Below are 17024 nucleotides of genomic sequence, written 5' to 3' on the forward strand. Positions count from 1 at the left end.
TAACCTAAACTAACCTAACCTAACCTAACCTAACCTAACCTAACCTAACCTAACCTAACCTAACCTAACCTAACCTAACCTAACCTAACCTAACCCAACCTAACCTAACCTAACCTAACCTAACCTAACCTAACCTAACCTAACCTAACCTAACCTAACCTAACCTAACCTAACCTAACCTTAACCTAACCCAGACCTAACCCAAACCCAACACAAACCTTACCCAAACCTTACCTAACGTACCTACCTATTTAATAAATGTATAGGTAGATGAAAAAAGTTTCCCAAACTACTAAAAATTAGCAAAGTCCTTTCTACTTTTAAAATGGGCGAAATAGACTCAAATGATAATTACCGACTGATCTCACTATAGTTCCGTTAATTTCTAAAATATTTGAAATGTTATTGAAAGAAAGACTAGTAAAGTACATTAATAAACCTCTTATTCTTTCAGACTCCCATCAGTTTGGATTTAGAAACGAGCGCTCTACTATACAAGCTATTTATGCTGCTATATCAATCATAACAAATAGACTTGAAGTTCACGAAACAATAGGTATGACTTTACTTCATTTAAGTAAAGCATTTGATTGCGTTTCACACGAGCTATTATTAGAAAAATTGCATAGGTACAGAGTTAGGGGACAACCGCCGTACTACTAAAATCGTATTTAAGTGACAGAGAGCAATGTGTAGAATGTATAAGGGTAGCAAATCTAAAGTGCTTTCAATACTTTTCCAATACAGATGCAAACGTGTATCTCTGTTTTCCCTTGCGAGAAGGGGAAGGTATGCTTGTAGCAATTTGAAATAGTGTGTAAGGTAGGTAGTAGATAGTTAGGGTAGTTCAGGTTAGAGCTGTATGATATTTTGCATAGTTTTAGGCAAATTTAACACTAGATTTAACAATTTAGTTATCATAAGGGCATTTCCCACTTGGAAATTCTTGGGATATCAATTTTGGGAAAAACGGATATTTTTCGAGGTAGAGTAGATTGGGTTAGCTTTTCGTGCGGCTAGGGAGATAGAGAATTATAATTATTGGAATTCACTGTTTATCAGGATTTATCTCCTAGCTCCTGTAGGTATCTGATACTGGTTGGCTGATCGAATTGATGGTATAGTTGGGAATCAGTATAAGTAGTTTGTTTTATCAGATTTGAAGCAGCCTGAAGGTAAATTTAATTACAACTTTTCTAAATTATTAAAGCTATCATTTACAGAGAATACCAATTGGGAATTTGATTAGTGTATATAGTTAGGAAACAACGTCGAATTAGAATATTAGGATGGTAGTCATAAGTTTGAGGTAAGATAAATAATTGATAGGTAGTGTAGTATTAAAACTTTGTAATTTGTAGTTTAGAACATTGCGGACGAGTTGCAAGCTATAACATCTAGGTAAGAATTAGGTATCTCTTAAGCTAGATATAGAGTATCTCATAACTTTCAGCTTTTTTTGTTCCGCTGCCTAAAATCTGGCACTTACTGGTACCTTACCTTGCTGCATCTGCGTTTGTTCTGAAATAAAGTGGGAGAATAAAAATTAATTAATCATAATTAACCTGTATTTGCATACTTACAATTTTTGTGGCTTTGAGTTGATGAACCCTCTTCAAGGGCTATGTAAACTGAAATCAAAAGAGGTAATTCTTACCATTTAATTACAAATAATTACATTCATGATAATACTTACCTGTGAAGGAAAATTCGTTTTGTTCTCAGTTTGGGAGGTCTATTTGTACGAACCTCTATTTGGCCCAAATATAAACAGGGTGCGGGGCTAGCTAGCGAATCCAGAACCCGTATTAATTACCGTAGTAAGATATTGTTGACACTGTTGATTATTTGCGGTGTGGACGAATTAATCCTATTAGTTTTTTTCTTATTATTGTTACCGTGCTTCACACCACAATTATAATTTGTAGTTACATACTAATCATATTTAATTTTAAATCGAAATACAGACGTATTAAATTCCTCTCTGCCACAATACCTAGTTTTTTTTCACCTTCATTATGCTATGCTTGGAAGAGCCTATCCTCCTTGATCAAGAGGATTTATTACCTCGCTAGATCTGGCGCCCTTAAGATTTGAGTTTTGTAGTAGCAAGTTTTCCTGGCAGAATACCGAACTTTACGTCCCTCACGTTGAATGTTAGCCGGCTACTGAGTATAAATCCAAGTTTAGTAGTGAATTTGTATTCTCCTAATCAGATAGTAATTTTATTTCGCAGCATGCTTTCAATGCTACCTAACCTCTAACCTAACCTAACCTCTAACCTAACCTCTAACCTAACCTCTAACCTAACCTCTAACCTAACCTCTAACCTAACCTCTAACCTAACCTCTAACCTAACCTCTAACCTATTATCACCCCCTATTACCCTTCCCTTTGGTCGTAAAGGGGAAAAAGTTGTACCGGAGACTTTCTAAGGTCCGTACAAACGTGTGTGCCAAATTTCGTCAATTTTTAATTTTTTTGTCATCCCCTAAATCGCCCTCTAGCGCCCTCGTTTATATATGCCCCCGAACGTTTTATGATTGGATTTTTGCTTTTTCGACGAGATCTATCCAACGCCGGTCGAATTTTGAAAATCGGACGGTAAATAAAAAAGTTTTTTTTTTAAAATAGGAAGGGGGGACCAAGGGATGATTATGAAAAAAATTTTTTGTCTGCGATTTGGACCGTAATTTTTTTGTGCGCTCTACTCGACCGGCGTTTAAGAAATAAGTAATCCGTTCCTCGATCGGCCTTTTGGTTTTTGAGAAAAAAATTTTTGAAAATTTTGACAAAATTTGGCAATCTTTGAGAGGCTGCCCCCTCGTTATTCGCGAGTCGATCTTAAAGTGTGAGGTATCGTTGGAAAGCCGCGTTCTTTGGCTTTCGAAATTGCCCCTCGACCCCGACATGTGACCTCGACTTTTCGGAGTTATTACCCCAAATGTCTCGAAAAACACTTACGGCCATAACTCCGACGTTTTTGAGAAACTTGAGTGACCCTTTGGGTCTATCGACGCGTCTTTAAATGGCCTTTCCGACGATGTATAACTTTCGAAAATCAAACAACCCCCGAGTGTTAACCTAACCTAACCTAACCTAACCTAACCTAACCTAACCTAACCTAACCTAACCTAACCTAACCTAACCTAACCTAACCTAACCTAACCTAACCTAACCTAACCTAACCTAACCTAACCTAACCTAACCTAACCTAACCTAACCTAACCTAACCTAACCTAACCTAACCTAACCTACCTAACCTAACCTAACCTAACCTAACCTAACCTAACCTAACCTAACCTAACCTAACCTAACCTAACCTAACCTAACCTAACCTAACCTACCTAACCTAACCTAACCTAACCTAACCTAACCTAACCTAACCTAACCTAACCTAACCTAACCTAACCTAACCTAACCTAACCTAACCTAACCTAACCTAACCTAACCTAACCTAACCTAACCTAACCTAACCTAACCTAACCTAACCTAACCTAACCTAACCTAACCTAACCTAACCTAACCTAACCTAACCTAACCTAACCTAACCTAACCTAACCTAACCTAACCTAACCTAACCTAACCTAACCTAACCTAACCTAACCTAACCTAACCTACCTAACCTAACCTAACCTAACCTAACCTAACCTAACCTAACCTAACCTAACCTAACCTAACCTAACCTAACCTAACCTAACCTAACCTAACCTAACCTAACCTAACCTAACCTAACCTAACCTAACCTAACCTAACCTAACCTAACCTAACCTAACCTAACCTAACCTAACCTAACCTAACCTAACCTAACCTAACCTAACCTAACCTAACCTAACCTAACCTAACCTAACCTAACCTAACCTAACCTAACCTAACCTAACCTAACCTAACCTAACCTAACCTAACCTAACCTTAACCTAACCTAACCTAACCCAAACCCAACACAAACCTTACCCAAACCTTACCTAACGTACCTACCTATTTAATAAATGTATAGGTAGATGAAAAAAGTTTCCCAAACTACTAAAAATTAGCAAAGTCCTTTCTACTTTTAAAATGGGCGAAATAGACTCAAATGATAATTACCGACCGATCTCACTATAGTTCCGTTAATTTCTAAAATATTTGAAATGTTATTGAAAGAAAGACTAGTAAAGTACATTAATAAACCTCTTATTCTTTCAGACTCCCATCAGTTTGGATTTAGAAACGAGCGCTCTACTATACAAGCTATTTATGCTGCTATATCAATCATAACAAATAGACTTGAAGTTCACGAAACAATAGGTATGACTTTACTTCATTTAAGTAAAGCATTTGATTGCGTTTCACACGAGCTATTATTAGAAAAATTGTATAGGTACAGAGTTAGGGGACAACCGCCGTACTACTAAAATCGTATTTAAGTGACAGAGAGCAATGTGTAGAATGTATAAGGGTAGCAAATCTAAAGTGCTTTCAATACTTTTCCAATACAGATGCAAACGTGTATCTCTGTTTTCCCTTGCGAGAAGGGGAAGGTATGCTTGTAGCAATTTGAAATAGTGTGTAGGGTAGGTAGTAGATAGTTAGGGTAGTTCAGGTTAGAGCTGTATGATATTTTGCATAGTTTTAGGCAAATTTAACACTAGATTTAACAATTTAGTTATCATAAGGTCATTTCCCACTTGGAAATTCTTGGGATATCAATTTTGGGAAAAACGGATATTTTTCGAGGTAGAGTAGATTGGGTTAGCTTTTCGTGCGGCTAGGGAGATAGAGAATTATAATTATTGGAATTCACTGTTTATCAGGATTTATCTCCTAGCTCCTGTAGGTATCTGATACTGGTTGGCTGATCGAATTGATGGTATAGTTGGGAATCAGTATAAGTAGTTTGTTTTATCAGATTTGAAGCAGCCTGAAGGTAAATTTAATTACAACTTTTCTAAATTATTAAAGCTATCATTTACAGAGAATACCAATTGGGAATTTGATTAGTGTATATAGTTAGGAAACAACGTCGAATTAGAATATTAGGATGGTAGTCATAAGTTTGAGGTAAGATAAATAATTGATAGGTAGTGTAGTATTAAAACTTTGTAATTTGTAGTTTAGAACATTGCGGACGAGTTGCAAGCTATAACATCTAGGTAAGAATTAGGTATCTCTTAAGCTAGATATAGAGTATCTCATAACTTTCAGCTTTTTTTGTTCCGCTGCCTAAAATCTGGCACTTACTGGTACCTTACCTTGCTGCATCTGCGTTTGTTCTGAAATAAAGTGGGAGAATAAAAATTAATTAATCATAATTAACCTGTATTTGCATACTTACAATTTTTGTGGCTTTGAGTTGATGAACCCTCTTCAAGGGCTATGTAAACTGAAATCAAAAGAGGTAATTCTTACCATTTAATTACAAATAATTACATTCATGATAATATTATACTTACCTGTGAAGGAAAATTCGTTTTGTTCTCAGTTTGGGAGGTCTATTTGTACGAACCTCTATTTGGCCCAAATATAAACAGGGTGCGGGGCTAGCTAGCGAATCCAGAACCCGTATTAATTACCGTAGTAAGATATTGTTGACACTGTTGATTATTTGCGGTGTGGACGAATTAATCCTATTAGTTTTTTTTCTTATTATTGTTACCGTGCTTCACACCACAATTATAATTTGTAGTTACATACTAATCATATTTAATTTTAAATCGAAATACAGACGTATTAAATTCCTCTCTGCCACAATACCTAGTTTTTTTTCACCTTCATTATGCTATGCTTGGAAGAGCCTATCCTCCTTGATCAAGAGGATTTATTACCTCGCTAGATCTGGCGCCCTTAAGATTTGAGTTTTGTAGTAGCAAATACCGAACTTTACGACCCTCACGTTGAATGTTAGCCGGCTACTGAGTATAAATCCAAGTTTAGTAGTGAATTTGTATTCTCCTAATCAGATAGTAATTTTATTTCGCAGCATGCTTTCAATGCTACCTAACTCTAACCTAACCTAACCTCTAACCTAACCTCTAACCTAACCTCTAACCTAACCTCTAACCTAACCTCTAACCTAACCTCTAACCTAACCTCTAACCTAACCTCTAACCTAACCTCTAACCTAACCTCTAACCTATTATCACCCCCTATTACCCTTCCCTTTGGTCGTAAAGGGGTAAAAGTTGTACCGGAGACTTTCTAAGGTCCGTACAAACGTGTGTGCCAAATTTCGTCAATTTTTAATTTTTTTGTCATCCCCTAAATCGCCCTCTAGCGCCCTCGTTTATATATGACCCCGAACGTTTTATGATTGGATTTTTGCTTTTTCGACGAGATCTATCCAACGCCGGTCGAATTTTGAAAATCGGACGGTAAATAAAAAAGTTTTTTTTTTAAAATAGGAAGGGGGGACCAAGGGATGATTATGAAAAAAATTTTTTGTCTGCGATTTGGACCGTAATTTTTTTGTGCGCTCTACTCGACCGGCGTTTAAGAAATAAGTAATCCGTTCCTCGATCGGCCTTTTGGTTTTTGAGAAAAAAATTTTTGAAAATTTTGACAAAATTTGGCAATCTTTGAGAGGCTGCCCCCTCGTTATTCGCGAGTCGATCTTAAAGTGTGAGGTATCGTTGGAAAGCCGCGTTCTTTGGCTTTCGAAATTGCCCCTCGACCCCGACATGTGACCTCGACTTTTCGGAGTTATTACCCCAAATGTCTCGAAAAACACTTACGGCCATAACTCCGACGTTTTTGAGAAACTTGAGTGACCCTTTGGGTCTATCGACGCGTCTTTAAATGGCCTTTCCGACGATGTATAACTTTCGAAAATCAAACAACCCCCGAGTGTTAACCTAACCTAACCTAACCTAACCTAACCTAACCTAACCTAACCTAACCTAACCTAACCTAACCTAACCTAACCTAACCTAACCTAACCTAACCTAACCTAACCTAACCTAACCTAACCTAACCTAACCTAACCTAACCTAACCTAACCTAACCTAACCTAACCTAACCTAACCTAACCTAACCTAACCTAACCTAACCTAACCTAACCTAACCTAACCTAACCTAACCTAACCTAACCTAACCTAACCTAACCTAACCTAACCTAACCTAACCTAACCTAAACCTAACCTAACCTAACCTAACCTAACCTAACCTAACCTAACCTAACCTAACCTAACCTAACCTAACCTAACCTAACCTAACCTAACCTAACCTAACCTAACCTAACCTAACCTAACCTAACCTAACCTAACCTAACCTAACCTAACCTAACCTAACCTAACCTAACCTAACCTAACCTAACCTAACCTAACCTAACCTAACCTAACCTAACCTAACCTAACCTAACCTAACCTAACCTAACCTAACCTAACCTAACCTAACCTAACCTAACCTAACCTAACCTAACCTAACCTAACCTAACCTAACCTAACCTAACCTAACCTAACCTAACCTAACCTAACCTAACCTAACCTAACCTAACCTAACCTAACCTAACCTAACCTAACCTAACCTAACCTAACCTAACCTAACCTAACCTAACCTAACCTAACCTAACCTAACCTAACCTAACCTAACCTAACCTAACCTAACCTAAACCTAACCTAACCTAACCTAACCTAACCTAACCTTAACCTAACCCAGACCTAACCCAAACCCAACACAAACCTTACCCAAACCTTACCTAACGTACCTACCTATTTAATAAATGTATAGGTAGATGAAAAAAGTTTCCCAAACTACTAAAAATTAGCAGTCCTTTCTACTTTTAAAATGGGCGAAATAGACTCAAATGATAATTACCGACCGATCTCACTATAGTTCCGTTAATTTCTAAAATATTTGAAATGTTATTGAAAGAAAGACTAGTAAAGAACATTAATAAACCTCTTATTCTTTCAGACTCCCATCAGTTTGGATTTAGAAACGAGCGCTCTACTATACAAGCTATTTATGCTGCCATATCAATCATAACAAATAGACTTGAAGTTCACGAAACAATAGGTATGACTTTACTTCATTTAAGTAAAGCATTTGATTGCGTTTCACACGAGCTATTATTAGAAAAATTGTATAGGTACAGAGTTAGGGGACAACCGCCCGTTACTTACTAAAATTCGTATTTAAGTGGACAGGAGCAATGTGGTTAGAATGTATAAGGGTAGCAAATCTTTAAAGTGCTTCAATACTTTTCCAATACAGATGCAACGTGTATTCTCTGTTTTCCTGCGAGAAGGGAAGGTACTGCTTGTAGCAATTTGAAATAGTGTGTAGGGTAGGTAGTAGATAGTTAGGGTAGTTCAGGTTAGAGCTGTATGATATTTTGCATAGTTTTAGGCAAATTTAACACTAGATTTAACAATTTAGTTATCATAAGGTCATTTCCCACTTGGAAATTCTTGGGATATCAATTTTGGGAAAAACGGATATTTTTCGAGGTAGAGTAGATTGGGTTAGCTTTTCGTGCGGCTAGGGAGATAGAGAATTATAATTATTGGAATTCACTGTTTATCAGGATTTATCTCCTAGCTCCTGTAGGTATCTGATACTGGTTGGCTGATCGAATTGATGGTATAGTTGGGAATCAGTATAAGTAGTTTGTTTTATCAGATTTGAAGCAGCCTGAAGGTAAATTTAATTACAACTTTTCTAAATTATTAAAGCTATCATTTACAGAGAATACCAATTGGGAATTTGATTAGTGTATATAGTTAGGAAACAACGTCGAATTAGAATATTAGGATGGTAGTCATAAGTTTGAGGTAAGATAAATAATTGATAGGTAGTAATTTGTAGTTTAGAACATTGCGGACGAGTTGCAAGCTATAACATCTAGGTAAGAATTAGGTATCTCTTAAGCTAGATATAGAGTATCTCATAACTTTCAGCTTTTTTTGTTCCGCTGCCTAAAATCTGGCACTTACTGGTACCTTACCTTGCTGCATCTGCGTTTGTTCTGAAATAAAGTGGGAGAATAAAAATTAATTAATCATAATTAACCTGTATTTGCATACTTACAATTTTTGTGGCTTTGAGTTGATGAACCCTCTTCAAGGGCTATGTAAACTGAAATCAAAAGAGTTAATTCTTACCATTTAATTACAAATAATTACATTCATGATAATACTTACCTGTGAAGGAAAATTCGTTTTGTTCTCAGTTTGGGAGGTCTATTTGTACGAACCTCTATTTGGCCCAAATATAAACAGGGTGCGGGGCTAGCTAGCGAATCCAGAACCCGTATTAATTACCGTAGTAAGATATTGTTGACACTGTTGATTATTTGCGGTGTGGACGAATTAATCCTATTAGTTTTTTTCTTATTATTGTTACCGTGCTTCACACCACAATTATAATTTGTAGTTACATACTAATCATATTTAATTTTAAATCGAAATACAGACGTATTAAATTCCTCTCTGCCACAATACCTAGTTTTTTTTCACCTTCATTATGCTATGCTTGGAAGAGCCTATCCTCCTTGATCAAGAGGATTTATTACCTCGCTAGATCTGGCGCCCTTAAGATTTGAGTTTTGTAGTAGCAAGTTTTCCTGGCAGAATACCGAACTTTACGTCCCTCACGTTGAATGTTAGCCGGCTACTGAGTATAAATCCAAGTTTAGTAGTGAATTTGTATTCTCCTAATCAGATAGTAATTTTATTTCGCAGCATGCTTTCAATGCTACCTAACCTCTAACCTATTTCGCAGCATGCTTTCAATGCTACCTAACCTAACCTAACCTAACCTCTAACCTAACCTCTAACCTAACCTCTAACCTAACCTCTAACCTAACCTCTAACCTAACCTCTAACCTAACCTCTAACCTAACCTCTAACCTAACCTCTAACCTATTATCACCCCCTATTACCCTTCCCTTTGGTCGTAAAGGGGTAAAAGTTGTACCGGAGACTTTCTAAGGTCCGTACAAACGTGTGTGCCAAATTTCGTCAATTTTTAATTTTTTTGTCATCCCCTAAATCGCCCTCTAGCGCCCTCGTTTATATATGACCCCGAACGTTTTATGATTGGATTTTTGCTTTTTCGACGAGATCTATCCAACGCCGGTCGAATTTTGAAAATCGGACGGTAAATAAAAAAGTTTTTTTTTTAAAATAGGAAGGGGGGACCAAGGGATGATTATGAAAAAAATTTTTTGTCTGCGATTTGGACCGTAATTTTTTTGTGCGCTCTACTCGACCGGCGTTTAAGAAATAAGTAATCCGTTCCTCGATCGGCCTTTTGGTTTTTGAGAAAAAAATTTTTGAAAATTTTGACAAAATTTGGCAATCTTTGAGAGGCTGCCCCCTCGTTATTCGCGAGTCGATCTTAAAGTGTGAGGTATCGTTGGAAAGCCGCGTTCTTTGGCTTTCGAAATTGCCCCTCGACCCCGACATGTGACCTCGACTTTTCGGAGTTATTACCCCAAATGTCTCGAAAAACACTTACGGCCATAACTCCGACGTTTTTGAGAAACTTGAGTGACCCTTTGGGTCTATCGACGCGTCTTTAAATGGCCTTTCCGACGATGTATAACTTTCGAAAATCAAACAACCCCCGAGTGTTAACCTAACCTAACCTAACCTAACCTAACCTAACCTAACCTAACCTAACCTAACCTAACCTAACCTAACCTAACCTAACCTAACCTAACCTAACCTAACCTAACCTAACCTAACTAACCTAACCTAACCTAACCTAACCTAACCTAACCTAACCTAACCTAACCTAACCTAACCTAACCTAACCTAACCTAACCTAACCTAACCTAACCTAACCTAACCTAACCTAACCTAACCTAACCTAACCTAACCTAACCTAACCTAACCTAACCTAACCTAACCTAACCTAACCTAACCTAACCTAACCTAACCTAACCTAACCTAACCTAACCTAACCTAACCTAACCTAACCTAACCTAACCTAACCTAACCTAACTAACCTAACCTAACCTAACCTAACCTAACCTAACCTAACCTAACCTAACCTAACCTAACCTAACCTAACCTAACCTAACCTAACCTAACCTAACCTAACCTAACCTAACCTAACCTAACCTAACCTAACCTAACCTAACCTAACCTAACCTAACCTAACCTAACCTAACCTAACCTACCTAACCTAACCTAACCTAACCTAACCTAACCTAACCTAACCTAACCTAACCTAACCTAACCTAACCTAACCTAACCTAACCTAACCTAACCTAACCTTAACCTAACCCAGACCTAACCCAAACCCAACACAAACCTTACCCAAACCTTACCTAACGTACCTACCTATTTAATAAATGTATAGGTAGATGAAAAAAGTTTCCCAAACTACTAAAAATTAGCAAAGTCCTTTCTACTTTTAAAATGGGCGAAATAGACTCAAATGATAATTACCGACCGATCTCACTATAGTTCCGTTAATTTCTAAAATATTTGAAATGTTATTGAAAGAAAGACTAGTAAAGTACATTAATAAACCTCTTATTCTTTCATTTAGAAACGAGCGCTCTACTATACAAGCTATTTATGCTGCCATATCAATCATAACAAATAGACTTGAAGTTCACGAAACAATAGGAATGACTTTACTTCATTTAAGTAAAGCATTTGATTGCGTTTCACACGAGCTATTATTAGAAAAATTGTATAGGTACAGAGTTAGGGGACAACCGCCGTACTACTAAAATCGTATTTAAGTGACAGAGAGCAATGTGTAGAATGTATAAGGGTAGCAAATCTAAAGTGCTTTCAATACTTTTCCAATACAGATGCTAACGTGTATCTCTGTTTTCCCTTGCGAGAAGGGGAAGGTATGCTTGTAGCAATTTGAAATAGTGTGTAGGGTAGGTAGTAGATAGTTAGGGTAGTTCAGGTTAGAGCTGTATGATATTTTGCATAGTTTTAGGCAAATTTAACACTAGATTTAACAATTTAGTTATCATAAGGTCATTTCCCACTTGGAAATTCTTGGGATATCAATTTTGGGAAAAACGGATATTTTTCGAGGTAGAGTAGATTGGGTTAGCTTTTCGTGCGGCTAGGGAGATAGAGAATTATAATTATTGGAATTCACTGTTTATCAGGATTTATCTCCTAGCTCCTGTATCTGATACTGGTTGGCTGATCGAATTGATGGTATAGTTGGGAATCAGTATAAGTAGTTTGTTTTATCAGATTTGAAGCAGCCTGAAGGTAAATTTAATTACATCTTTTCTAAATTATTAAAGCTATCATTTACAGAGAATACCAATTGGGAATTTGATTAGTGTATATAGTTAGGAAACAACGTCGAATTAGAATATTAGGATGGTAGTCATAAGTTTGAGGTAAGATAAATAATTGATAGGTAGTGTAGTATTAAAACTTTGTAATTTGTAGTTTAGAACATTGCGGACGAGTTGCAAGCTATAACATCTAGGTAAGAATTAGGTATCTCTTAAGCTAGATATAGAGTATCTCATAACTTTCAGCTTTTTTTGTTCCGCTGCCTAAAATCTGGCACTTACTGGTACCTTACCTTGCTGCATCTGCGTTTGTTCTGAAATAAAGTGGGAGAATAAAAATTAATTAATCATAATTAACCTGTATTTGCATACTTACAATTTTTGTGGCTTTGAGTTGATGAACCCTCTTCAAGGGCTATGTAAACTGAAATCAAAAGAGGTAATTCTTACCATTTAATTACAAATAATTACATTCATGATAATATTATACTTACCTGTGAAGGAAAATTCGTTTTGTTCTCAGTTTGGGAGGTCTATTTGTACGAACCTCTATTTGGCCCAAATATAAACAGGGTGCGGGGCTAGCTAGCGAATCCAGAACCCGTATTAATTACCGTAGTAAGATATTGTTGACACTGTTGATTATTTGCGGTGTGGACGAATTAATCCTATTAGTTTTTTTCTTATTATTGTTACCGTGCTTCACACCACAATTATAATTTGTAGTTACATACTAATCATATTTAATTTTAAATCGAAATACAGACGTATTAAATTCCTCTCTGCCACAATACCTAGTTTTTTTCACCTTCATTATGCTATACTTGGAAGAGCCTATCCTCCTTGATCAAGAGGATTTATTACCTCGCTAGATCTGGCGCCCTTAAGATTTGAGTTTTGTAGTAGCAAGTTTTCCTGGCAGAATACCGAACTTTACGACCCTCACGTTGAATGTTAGCCGGCTACTGAGAATAAATCCAAGTTTAGTAGTGAATTTGTATTCTCCTAATCAGATAGTAATTTTATTTCGCAGCATGCTTTCAATGCTACCTAACCTCTAACCTAACCTAACTAACCTAACCTCTAACCTAACCTCTAACCTAACCTCTAACCTAACCTCTAACCTAACCTCTAACCTAACCTCTAACCTAACCTCTAACCTATTATCACCCCCTATTACCCTTCCCTTTGGTCGTAAAGGGGTAAAAGTTGTACCGGAGACTTTCTAAGGTCCGTACAAACGTGTGTGCCAAATTTCGTCAATTTTTAATTTTTTTTGTCATCCCCTAAATCGCCCTCTAGCGCCCTCGTTTATATATGACCCCGAACGTTTTATGATTGGATTTTTGCTTTTTCGACGAGATCTATCCAACGCCGGTCGAATTTTGAAAATCGGACGGTAAATAAAAAAGTTTTTTTTTTTAAATAGGAAGGGGGGACCAAGGGATGATTATGAAAAAAATTTTTTGTCTGCGATTTGGACCGTAATTTTTTTGTGCGCTCTACTCGACCGGCGTTTAAGAAATAAGTAATCCGTTCCTCGATCGGCCTTTTGGTTTTTGAGAAAAAATTTTTTGAAAATTTTGACAAAATTTGGCAATCTTTGAGAGGCTGCCCCCTCGTTATTCGCGAGTCGATCTTAAAGTGTGAGGTATCGTTGGAAAGCCGCGTTCTTTGGCTTTCGAAATTGCCCCTCGACCCCGACATGTGACCTCGACTTTTCGGAGTTATTACCCCAAATGTCTCGAAAAACACTTACGGCCATAACTCCGACGTTTTTGAGAAACTTGAGTGACCCTTTGGGTCTATCGACGCGTCTTTAAATGGCCTTTCCGACGATGTATAACTTTCGAAAATCAAACAACCCCCGAGTGTTAACCTAACCTAACCTAACCTAACCTAACCTAACCTAACCTAACCTAACCTAACCTAACCTAACCTAACCTAACCTAACCTAACCTAACCTAACCTAACCTAACCTAACCTAACCTAACCTAACCTAACCTAACCTAACCTAACCTAACCTAACCTAACCTAACCTAAACTAACCTAACCTAACCTAACCTAACCTAACCTAACCTAACCTAACCTAACCTAACCTAACCTAACCTAACCTAACCTAACCTAACCTAACCTACCTAACCTAACCTAACCTAACCTAACCTAACCTAACCTAACCTAACCTAACCTAACCTAACCTAACCTAACCTAACCTAACCTAACCTAACCTAAACCTAACCTAACCTAACCTAACCTAACCTAACCTAACCTAACCTAACCTAACCTAACCTAACCTAACCTAACCTAACCTAACCTAACCTAACCTAACCTAACCTAACCTAACCTAACCTAACCTAACCTAACCTAACCTAACCTAACCTAACCTAACCTAACCTAACCTAACCTAACCCTAACCTAACCTAACCTAACCTAACCTAACCTAACCTAACCTAACCTAACCTAACCTAACCTAACCTAACCTAACCTAACCTAACCTAAACCTAAACCTAAACCTAAACCTAACCTAACCTAACCTAACCTAACCTAACCTAACCTTAACCTAACCCAGACCTAACCCAAACCCAACACAAACCTTACCCAAACCTTACCTAACGTACCTACCTATTTAATAAATGTATAGGTAGATGAAAAAAGTTTCCCAAACTACTAAAAATTAGCAAAGTCCTTTCTACTTTTAAAATGGGCGAAATAGACTCAAATGATAATTACCGACCGATCTCACTATAGTTCCGTTAATTTCTAAAATATTTGAAATGTTATTGAAAGAAAGACTAGTAAAGTACATTAATAAACCTCTTATTCTTTCAGACTCCCATCAGTTTGGATTTAGAAACGAGCGCTCTACTATACAAGCTATTTATGCTGCCATATCAATCATAACAAATAGACTTGAAGTTCACGAAACAATAGGTATGACTTTACTTCATTTAAGTAAAGCATTTGATTGCGTTTCACACGAGCTATTATTAGAAAAATTGTATAGGTACAGAGTTAGGGGACAACCGCCGTACTACTAAAATCGTATTTAAGTGACAGAGAGCAATGTGTAGAATGTATAAGGGTAGCAAATCTAAAGTGCTTTCAATACTTTTCCAATACAGATGCTAACGTGTATCTCTGTTTTCCCTTGCGAGAAGGGGAAGGTATGCTTGTAGCAATTTGAAATAGTGTGTAGGGTAGGTAGTAGATAGTTAGGGTAGTTCAGGTTAGAGCTGTATGATATTTTGCATAGTTTTAGGCAAATTTAACACTAGATTTAACAATTTAGTTATCATAAGGTCATTTCCCACTTGGAAATTCTTGGGATATCAATTTTGGGAAAAACGGATATTTTTCGAGGGAGAGTAGATTGGGTTAGCTTTTCGTGCGGCTAGGGAGATAGAGAATTATAATTATTGGAATTCACTGTTTATCAGGATTTATCTCCTAGCTCCTGTATCTGATACTGGTTGGCTGATCGAATTGATGGTATAGTTGGGAATCAGTATAAGTAGTTTGTTTTATCAGATTTGAAGCAGCCTGAAGGTAAATTTAATTACAACTTTTCTAAATTATTAAAGCTATCATTTACAGAGAATACCAATTGGGAATTTGATTAGTGTATATAGTTAGGAAACAACGTCGAATTAGAATATTAGGATGGTAGTCATAAGTTTGAGGTAAGATAAATAATTGATAGGTAGTGTAGTATTAAAACTTTGTAATTTGTAGTTTAGAACATTGCGGACGAGTTGCAAGCTATAACATCTAGGTAAGAATTAGGTATCTCTTAAGCTAGATATAGAGTATCTCATAACTTTCAGCTTTTTTTGTTCCGCTGCCTAAAATCTGGCACTTACTGGTACCTTACCTTGCTGCATCTGCGTTTGTTCTGAAATAAAGTGGGAGAATAAAAATTAATTAATCATAATTAACCTGTATTTGCATACTTACAATTTTTGTGGCTTTGAGTTGATGAACCCTCTTCAAGGGCTATGTAAACTGAAATCAAAAGAGGTAATTCTTACCATTTAATTACAAATAATTACATTCATGATAATATTATACTTACCTGTGAAGGAAAATTCGTTTTGTTCTCAGTTTGGGAGGTCTATTTGTACGAACCTCTATTTGGCCCAAATATAAACAGGGTGCGGGGCTAGCTAGCGAATCCAGAACCCGTATTAATTACCGTAGTAAGATATTGTTGACACTGTTGATTATTTGCGGTGTGGACGAATTAATCCTATTAGTTTTTTTTCTTATTATTGTTACCGTGCTTCACACCACAATTATAATTTGTAGTTACATAATAATCATATTTAATTTTAAATCGAAATACAGACGTATTAAATTCCTCTCTGCCACAATACCTAGTTTTTTTCACCTTCATTATGCTATGCTTGGAAGAGCCTATCCTCCTTGATCAAGAGGATTTATTACCTCGCTAGATCTGGCGCCCTTAAGATTTGAGTTTTGTAGTAGCAAGTTTTCCTGGCAGAATACCGAACTTTACGACCCTCACGTTGAATGTTAGCCGGCTACTGAGAATAAATCCAAGTTTAGTAGTGAATTTGTATTCTCCTAATCAGATAGTAATTTTATTTCGCAGCATGCTTTCAATGCTACCTAACCTCTAACCTAACCTAACTAACCTCTAACCTAACCTCTAACCTAACCTCTAACCTAACCTCTAACCTAACCTCTAACCTAACCTCTAACCTAACCTCTAACCTATTATCACCCCCTATTACCCTTCCCTTTGGTCGTAAAGGGGTAAAAGTTGTACCGGAGACTTTCTAAGGTCCGTACAAACGTG

General features: G+C 36.8%; 6 long non-coding RNA genes across 6 annotated transcripts; 2 read left to right on the forward strand and 4 right to left on the reverse strand.

The window, feature by feature from the left end:
* Window positions 1–1333: 1333 nt before the first annotated feature.
* Window positions 1334–2134, reverse strand: LOC116181782. Its single transcript, XR_004147334.1, has 3 exons — window positions 1697–2134; window positions 1584–1631; window positions 1334–1521 (listed from the first exon to the last, which is right to left on the reverse strand). It is a non-coding gene; the product is annotated as an uncharacterized LOC116181782 (long non-coding RNA).
* A 2672-nt stretch (window positions 2135–4806) lies between these two features.
* Window positions 4807–5155, forward strand: LOC116181787. Its single transcript, XR_004147339.1, has 3 exons — window positions 4807–4906; window positions 4955–5040; window positions 5093–5155. It is a non-coding gene; the product is annotated as an uncharacterized LOC116181787 (long non-coding RNA).
* On the reverse strand, window positions 5065–5811 carry LOC116181783. Its single transcript, XR_004147335.1, has 3 exons — window positions 5433–5811; window positions 5315–5362; window positions 5065–5252 (listed from the first exon to the last, which is right to left on the reverse strand). It is a non-coding gene; the product is annotated as an uncharacterized LOC116181783 (long non-coding RNA).
* A 6520-nt stretch (window positions 5812–12331) lies between these two features.
* Window positions 12332–13003, reverse strand: LOC116181784. The gene is made up of 3 exons (XR_004147336.1): window positions 12700–13003; window positions 12582–12629; window positions 12332–12519 (listed from the first exon to the last, which is right to left on the reverse strand). It is a non-coding gene; the product is annotated as an uncharacterized LOC116181784 (long non-coding RNA).
* Window positions 13004–15589: 2586 nt separating this feature from the next.
* LOC116181786 lies at window positions 15590–16000 on the forward strand. The gene is made up of 3 exons (XR_004147338.1): window positions 15590–15751; window positions 15800–15885; window positions 15938–16000. It is a non-coding gene; the product is annotated as an uncharacterized LOC116181786 (long non-coding RNA).
* On the reverse strand, window positions 15910–16748 carry LOC116181781. Its single transcript, XR_004147333.1, has 3 exons — window positions 16278–16748; window positions 16160–16207; window positions 15910–16097 (listed from the first exon to the last, which is right to left on the reverse strand). It is a non-coding gene; the product is annotated as an uncharacterized LOC116181781 (long non-coding RNA).
* Window positions 16749–17024: the final 276 nt, after the last annotated feature.

The sequence above is a fragment of the Photinus pyralis genome, unplaced genomic scaffold, assembly GCF_008802855.1.
Source record: "Photinus pyralis isolate 1611_PpyrPB1 unplaced genomic scaffold, Ppyr1.3 Ppyr1.4_unclustered_Scaffold2010, whole genome shotgun sequence".
Taxonomy (NCBI): Eukaryota; Metazoa; Arthropoda; class Insecta; order Coleoptera; family Lampyridae; genus Photinus; species Photinus pyralis.